The following is a 9020-nucleotide window of genomic DNA, read 5'->3' on the forward strand; positions in this document are numbered from 1 at the left end:
GAGATCAGGATGGTCTCACCAGGCTAGTACATCAGAGCCTGGCAGCTGAATTCAGCGATGAAGAGCTGAACACATTCAGGCAGTGACCGATCAAAACAACTATGCTGCCCCTAAACAGGCGATGGATGGTATGTCTCTAAAGCGCACTATCGCTGTTTCACTGCTTTTCACTCTGGGCTCAATAATCTGTCTGATTTTCCGTTTCATTACCTGCTGTTGCAGGTGTGTTGCGTTCAGGTACAGCAGTAAATTCTGCTTCTGGTACAATAGACACAGGACTACAGCTTTTAGCGTGTTTCCCTTGAATTGGAGGCGCTAAGAACTTACTTGGCAGAGGAGATGACGGCAGAGTGCTGCTCTGAGTTGAGGATCTTGGTCAGGTGGGTGACCACCGAGTCCTCGTAGGCTAAGATGTGAAACTGGGGCAGAAATGAGCAGAGAGAAACATCAGGTGCCATGTCTGCCTGGCCGTCCCGCTGCGGCCGCTCTGTTAGGCAGTACCTGGCAGTCGTGGGCTCCCTCTGGCGTGGCGGGGCAGCTGTGCTTCGGTGGGATCTTGATCTCATAGGTCATGATGCTCCAGCGGTCCAGCATCTTAGTGCTGGCCCGCTCCAGTTTCTCCAGGATCTGGGGCAGCTGGGTGTCGTCGTCGCAGGACGGGCCCCAGCCCAGCACCCGGGCCAGGTCGTTGCCGGTGCCGAGGGGCAGCACCCCCAGCTGGCACTGAAAGGCAGGCAGAGGGTGGATCGGCGTCCACGTTAGCTGATTGGTGCACATTCATGCTTCTTCAATCAGAACAACATGCTAAGATCCGACTAGCCTCAGAGAAATGGAGAACGTGGACCTTTACCTTGATTCGGAGGTTTCATATTCATAAAGAAAGAGATGCAAATAGAACCAAACCTCTTCCTGTTAGCCGCCTGCAGTAATGGCGGCCTTCCAGTCAGAAATGGAAACTGGTTTTCAAAAGTTATCTGGTGCGTTTTATTCTAAAAATGTCCACTAGAAATAAGACCTGATGCAGGCTGCAAGCAGCGAAGCTGCAGGTTTACATGCAAAGTCAATGGTTGACGCGCAAAAAGATGCATCTGAAGGTCCTGCAGCGTCTAGAGCAGCAGGAGCAGCGCGTCACGAGCTCCTGAGCATCTGGACCATCTTTACTGGACGTCTGACCTTCATGTCGACGAGCATCAGAAATGAAGCAGAAGCTTCTTTGCTGCTTCCAGCACTAGCGGCCTGAACGTAGCATTATTCATTAAAAATAGCAAAGCGACTCTCTAGATTTCATCCGCCATTGTTCCAGGCAAAGTAATGATAAGGTAGCTCCACCCAACGCACATCAGACCGCACCGCTAGAGCAGCAAAGATGCTTCAGCCGCGACTCAGAACTAAACTAGACTGAAGGTTTTTTTTTGTTATCTTCCTTTTATCTTTCTTTCATCTTATTTCCTTTTTTTTTCATTTCCTGTTCTACTTACATTGCAGTGTCCATATAATCTGTAAAACTCCCTGAATGAATTATAATAAAGCTATTTATACGCATTAATCAAGCGGAACACTATGGCGATAGCCGTACTGCTCCACTGGTGAAAGTAAAATCTGTTGGGCTCTTTTTGGCATCAAGACAATTATTCTTATTGCCACATTGCTAGACAGGACACTGTTAAAGAAAAAGAAAGGAAAAAAAAAAAGAAAAAGAACTAAACTTGTAAAAGCATGAAAAATAAAGCAGCACACGTGTTTTTGCTGCTCCTGCTGCGTTCGGTCTGAACGTAGCATATGACAGATGAAGCTAGCGCGGCTGTCATTTCCAGGGATGTTTACGTTTTCAACAAAGTGTCGAAGTTTAAAGCCATGTTGTTTCTAACAGCCATCTAGTTAGTTTTATTCACATTTTAGTCATTGCGTTTTAGTCGACTAAAACTTAAAAACGTTTTGGTCAGTTTTATGCCCTACTTTATAAAAAGTGTCTTACAAAAGCTGTGAAAATAGCAGATCTAGTTCAACACATCCTATTGGTTAATACAGCAGATAGACAGAATGTCCAATAAAGGAATGATTTTATCATCCAAGGTTTAACTCTGCATTAAACACAGATCAATAAATTCTGCATTACAGCAAAAAAGCAAAGAACAAAAACATTCTTCTTTCTATTTGGTCATTTGTTTCTTCAATCTGCCCTCGGTTCCTGCTGCTCAGGAGTCAAAGTAGATTTAAATTCACAGGGTTTGATATAAAAAAATACAGAGATCCTCCATAACTGCCTTGTAACGCCATGGCAACCCAGACCTAAATGAATGAATATGTTACTAAAATGTTAAAATCTTCAAAGGAAAAAGAGAAAATGTATCAATGAAAATACAAGGAAAGATTTACATCATATTTAAATAGATATAAATGAGAACAATGAGAAAGAAATATCCAAAGATCTATGAACCTTTTCATCTGGATCTTTATCCAGAAATAAACAGAAAGCAATGAAATATTTGCTCTGGATATAATTTAGGGATTCCTGTTGGTAGAAATGAAGGAATGTTTAGCATCACCTCTAAAATCTAGATAGTTAGACAAAGGGATTCTTTATGCTTGGCAGAGGATGATCAGCCACATCTAGTTTATTAAGTAGCGAGAGCAGGAAGAGCCGCACTGCTGAGAGCGAAGCATCGGAGCGGAGCGTAAAGTGCAGACTCTGAGCTAACGACGCATTTCTGCAAAGCTAGAAGATCAGAGTTAGTCAGAGTTCAGCGCGCCGTACCGGATCATTCTGGGTTATTTTCTCCCTGCTGCCATGATGCATCTGAGCTGCTGCAGAATGAGCAACGCTGAGCGGCAGGATCAAACAGGACGCAGCAGCACGGCTGATACTGATTAGATTACAGCAAAATGATGCATTTTAAAGTCGTAGGGAAGCAGCCGTTCCGAATTCTCCCGAGTGGTGCACGACTTTACACGAGTGAATAAAGTGAATTTGACTGGTCGATTATCAAGGGGGCGGGATTGTTGTGGTGGAACGTTCGCAAGCAAGTTTGGTTGTGGCCGGTTTGTCGGAAGCATCTTGCTAACCAGTTAGCAACTTAGTGCTAGCAGGTTCCCAATGGGAAATTCCATTCCAGACGGAACTCAATGGGAAAGGAAATGATTCTGATTGATGGCCGTTAAAATATATGATTGCGCGAATGTAGGTGTTCAGGCTGACATTTAAATAAGATTTCCCTGAGACTTTAAACGTCTAATAGACCACCCGCTTAGTCTCGTCAACGAAAACTCACACCCATTATCCGTCATGTTTTTGCCATGGATCCATGTTTAGCTCCTCGGTTCTCTTTATCGTCATTAAAAAAGGAGCATTAATTAAATAATTTTATTATCATTGAGGAAAACAACACTGGTTTAAAGGGGGATAGATGTTACATTTTTCTCCCTCCTGGTGGGTACTTTCTGTCCTCTCAGGATGCTCGTTTCTTTCTCTCAGTCTGCGTCCTGTTTGCTACATTCATGGAAATCTCATCATGACTCTTGGTTCTCACCTGTTTGTGCAGATTGAGCTTGTCGATCTCGGACAGAACCCATCCCACGCTGCCGTCCCCTCCGCACACCAGGATCCGGAAGTTGTCGAACTTCTGAAACAGCCGCAAACTGACAGAGAAACAGGTGATGTAATTCCCAGTAAGGCAGGGCGCCGCCCCACGTCTGAGAGCAGGAGAACCCGCCGGGTCTGTGTCTCACCCCAGGTGGGGACCGCCGTTGACCAGGTCGAAGACTTGGGCCGGGTTGAGGAGCTGCTTGAAGCGCCGGAGAAATTTAACCCCCTGGTTGTCGCCGCTTTTAGAGTTGACAAAAACCAGCAGGGGGCTGGCGCATGATGGGGGACAGGTGGCCTTCCAGAAGCCTGCAGAAAAATTAACAAACATGAACAATTTATAATTCCCATTCAGCAGTTATGTAACCTCTGAGAAAAAGGAATCTTTTCAGGTTTGAGAGTCACTTTGAGCGCCATCCAGGTCAGAACGCCTTAGAGTGACTCAGCAGCTTTTATCTAAATTAACTTGCAGTTATTGAAGTTTTGATCAATAAATAACAGAGAGCGATGAAGTGTCAGGCTAGTTCAGGCGGTCGGTCTTTAAAACTCTGCTTCCTTCCTAAACCTCCTGAAAGTCGTTTATCGCTGGTTGTTATGACGATGTGATGACAACACATGGTGGAAACATGTGCTGGGCCCTAAACGCCAATCTGGGGGGGGAGACGCTGCGAGACACTTTGCTCCTTTAAGCAGAACCCTGTGATGACAGCCCCCCCTCCCCCCTTTGATTTCTCTTCTCTCTGCTTCACTTTCTCAGCCTCTCTGTTGCTAAGGAATGAAGGAAGAGGAGGTTGAGCGGAGGAGAAGGGAGCCACTGTATTCCAGCACGTGCCGCAGCTCGTGCACCCCCCCCCCAGCCTTATCAAACTAAACGGCCCCTTTGCTCTTCCTCATGGAGGCAGAGGGGATCCAGAGCATGTGAGGCGATGTAATGAGAGCATAGAGATCATCTTGGCTGTTTAACTTCTCTCCATTCTCAGCATCTGGATGCTGAATCCCTCGTTCTGCCGCCATGCTGCTACCATCAGAGGACGGCGGCGGGTGGTTCAGGAAGGCTTTAACCTGAACAGTCCTGACAAAAGGTACCAAATCCATAGTTATCCAAGTCTGTTCATGTTACCAACATGTCTGGAATTTTATATAGAGGGCCACGACAATAAGACACTCAGCTAAGTTTTAAAGGCATTTCATTGACCTACATTCATTTTATATGGCCTAACCCAGACCTTTACCCTAAGCCTAACTGTTACCAACATATACCTAACACTAAACCTAACCTAAACTGAAACTAACCCCAACTCAAAGAACAGGATTTTAGCATATGGGGACCAGTTCAATGTCGCCATATTTACCTTTAAGTCGCAGCATGAAGGATATGTTACAAAATACTTGCCCTAAGCTGTAGCTAAAACAAGACCACTGTAACACACAGTAACACAATGTTACATTGTGTTACTGTGTGTATAAAATACACTGTATAACATACAGTGGCAATATATTAACGTACAGTGACACACTGTAAGATATAGTAACATACTGCAACACACGGTCACACTTTGTAATGAAAAGTAACACACTGCAACAGACAGTAAGACACAGTAACAACCTGTAACACACTGTGACACACAGTACCACTTTGTAACACACTGTGACACACATCATAACACACTGTAACACACAGTCATACACTGTAACAGACAATAGTACACAGTAACACACTGTTATAGGCAGTAACACCCCGTAACACACTGTCACACATCATAACACACTGTAACACACTAACTAGGGATGGAACGGTTTATGAAAACCATCCGAACCGTTCGGTTCGACTGTCTCGGTTCGGTTCGCGTGTGTTTTGTTCGGTTCATGCGCTGCTCCTTTTTCTCATAAGCGAAGCGTTTACACTCCAGAGCAGAAGGTGGCGGTACTGCGACCAAAGCCAACCACCAGTAGTAAACAAGAAGAAGAAGAAGCGAAGCAGCGTAGCCGGGTGTAAAAGTTGTGGATAAAAGTGCAACAGTGTGCAACCATTGTGCAACACGTTTCTTTTATGCTAACAGCAACACGACCAACATATCAGGCTAACAATCAACATATACCGAAGCGGAAACCGTGACCACGAAACCGTGAACCGAACTGAACCGTGGATATTGTGAACCGTTCCTCCCCTAACACTAACATACAGTAACAATCTAGTAAACATAATAATATACAATGACACACATTGTAACATACAGTGATACGCACTAATATACAGTAAAACACTGTAACACACTGTCACAAATTGTTACACACTAACATAAACTAACAATCTAGATTACACAATAATGTACGGTGTCCCACTGAAACAGGACGTTGTAGCAAAACGCTGTAAATGCAGCGTTTTGCAGAGTTTCTACAATTTCCAGACAGAAGCTATAGATTGTAGTTCCACTGGTCTGATCCACTAAACAGAATCCAGGGAGCTGAACTTCCTCCAGGTATGAATGAGTTCAGGAGGGGACGTCTGCCTCGGTTTCATTGAACCTTTGTGTCGATGCAGCTGCTCTGATTGAGGCCTCAGATGTTGGTTAGAAAATATTAGAGAAGATGAGAATGAAGGAACCCAGAGAATCATTCATCATCTGAACATGGAGATACGATGCATCCACTGCAATCTACCAAAAGACGGCCCGCCAAATGAAATCATGCCGACTTTGGAGGAGCTGCAGACATCTGCAGCTCAGGCGGGAGAATCAGTCCACCAGCACTATTGCTTCAATATCAAATAAATCCCTGATTTCAAGAACTTTATACTCTAATTCTTGTTTTTTTTTTTATAACAATTCGCCCTGATCTTTGACCTCCAACCTTTGACCTGTTTTTCACCTCATGCACTGTTTGTAAATCAAATGGTTAAAAAGAACAAGAAGTCCTGTTTGCAGCTTCCAGCAGGAGACGCAGCCCACCAGAGGGGCTGCAGTCCAAAGACACCAACTGAAGTCTTTGACCTCTAAGCAACAAGTTATACAGCCTAACATCCCCATTATTAAGCATGGTGGGGGCAGAATCATGTAATGGAGATGCTAACTTTAAGCAGGCTCAGAGAAAGAGTTGGTAGGTGAACAGACTGAGCTCACTACAGCAATACTGGAGGAAATGAGAGCTTCCAGCAGGATAAATTCCAGTCCTACGTAATACTGAGGATCTTCAGATGGGTGAGGCTTTAAGATTTAAAATGAATTCAAACTAGTGTGCAATAAATGATAAAAATGACTCTCTAAATATTTCAAGTTGGCAGAAGCTAACCCCGAATGGTGTCGACTCATAAAACACACAAGCACAGCAGATATCTTATATTTCTGTCTTTAAAAAAGAAATATAATTCAACTCCACAGTGATGCATTAATATGATTTGGTCATCATGTAAAGCAGCAACGTTTTTGGCGTCCTACTGTTTTTTTCTCATCACTGGTGGCGTCGATATTAAGCTGCATGGCCACCTGTCACATAAAGCTATTTATAAACAGGCTACTTCCTGGAACACGTCCCTGTTTAACACCTTTTACAACAAGCGGGAGGCTCATTAAAAGACCGGATCGTACGAGGACAGCTGTCTCTACGTGGTTAAATGAGCCGCTCTAAGGCTGTGGATGCCTTTATGGAGGGAGGATAATGCCCCTGCCCTCAGGTCAAAGGTCAAAATGAGGTGAAATCCTCAGGGTTTGTGTCTGAGAAGGTGGAGTGAGACGTTTGGCCCCGGCCCTCCAGAGGGAGCCAGCGGGTTGAGCAGGTGATGCCTACCGTCGGAATCGATGCTGTTGAGCGCTGTGGGGGGGATGATGGAGACTTTGCATTGACCCAGAGGACATTTGCGAGGGTAGAGGTCCATACAGGCTGTATGCACCTAGACCAACAAGACAGAAACATTTCATTCAAAACAGAAGATGTGAGAACGATCAGGACTGAATGCAGCAGTGAGCTGGTAGTGAGGGGGGGCGGGGCTGCTGGGCACAGGCCGTCGATCATTGGGTGGGTGCAGCTATCTGTATTCAGAGTGTTTTGAGTGTTTTTTTCCCCTCTCTGCCTCTTGGTGTTACATCCACTGCAAAATGATCTAGAAATAAGTAAAAATTTCATAAATTAAGCGTATTTACCCTTAATTCAAGTAGGTAAATTAGATGATTTCCCAATTTAGTGAGTATTGTTACTTAGATTAGATGAACCCCTGAGTGATATATGACCTACTGTAGATTACGTTGAAGAAAAAAAAAGTTAAAAGGGTAATTTAAAAGTTAAAAAGTAAAGTTAATAAGCCTATTTAACTGTATTATATTTAGGTTTATAAACTAAAAAATGTCAGCGCCAGTATCAGAATAAATGCCTCTAAGGTTAAAAAAAAAAAAAACTGTTTCTTTCAGTCTCAGTGTTTTTCTTTTTTCTTCTAGAAGCACTTTTGCTATTTTTCTTAATATATTCGGGCAAGTTGGCGTTTCTTGTTATTACATTGACATTCGTTTTTGCCATCCAAATATCAATATTTATTGAATGTTATAAAGGTAATAAGGTCTTGTACTGGATTCCAGTAACACTATTGGCTGGAAATTGAGATTTTCAAAGTATTTCACTGAGTGCGCTATAAAGGGGATTATTCCATGTGGTTCCATTTATACGAGGACGTGACAGACGCCTTACCATCGCCTTGCACCAGAGGCAGCGCCAGTCCTGCAGCCTCAGGACGCTGCCACAGGTCTTATCGCACACGGCACATTTGGCGCTGACGGGCAGGTTGCCCTCCAGCCACTGATGAGGCATGGCGATCTGTGGGATGAACAGAGGGAGCGTCACTGACGACGGTTCCATCCATTCAGGTAAAGCTCACCATGATGTGTCAGATCATCAGCGACATTAGACGGCCAGAGAAAATTAACGGGAAAAACATGAAATCTACTGTAGTTTATAAACATGATTTCATTCATGGGGGGAAAAAAAAGATTTTAAAGCATAAAAGTAATTCCTCTCTTCTTAAAGAATAACTTAAATGTTTATCTACATGGTGAGCTGATTTCTAATGTGCTCAGGCCACACCTGTAGCTTCAACAGAACCAGTCTGACAACAGGAAGTAGGCTAAAGGATTGAAAAGAAAACTCATAATGCCTCAAATGAAAGAAATTCCAGGAGAGATGAGAAACAAATCCGCGTCTTTCAGTGTCAAAAACCTTTTTTTCAGGTGTTTAGAAGATCCATGGCGCTGGTTCTATTGGACCTCAGGGCAACGTTTAACAACCCGTTCCTCACTTTATTGTATTAGAGCGCCTTCAAACCTGCTCTGTCTCTCTGCTTCAGGCCTGGACTGCTTTAAATCCTCCTGATCAGCAGGGAAGTTTCCATTAGAACCACAGAAATCCCATGTGGAGTTCCCCTGGGCTCCATCTTAGGGCCCCTCCTATTCACTATCTC

At 44.0% G+C, this 9020-nt stretch overlaps 1 pseudogene; it reads right to left on the reverse strand.

Moving 5' to 3' along the window:
• LOC107105188 overlaps positions 1-9020 on the reverse strand; it is a 30400-nt pseudogene that overhangs the window by 4506 nt on the left and 16874 nt on the right.

This window comes from Cyprinodon variegatus, unplaced genomic scaffold (assembly GCF_000732505.1).
Source record: "Cyprinodon variegatus isolate N-32 unplaced genomic scaffold, C_variegatus-1.0 Scaffold2130, whole genome shotgun sequence".
Taxonomy (NCBI): domain Eukaryota; kingdom Metazoa; phylum Chordata; class Actinopteri; order Cyprinodontiformes; family Cyprinodontidae; genus Cyprinodon; species Cyprinodon variegatus.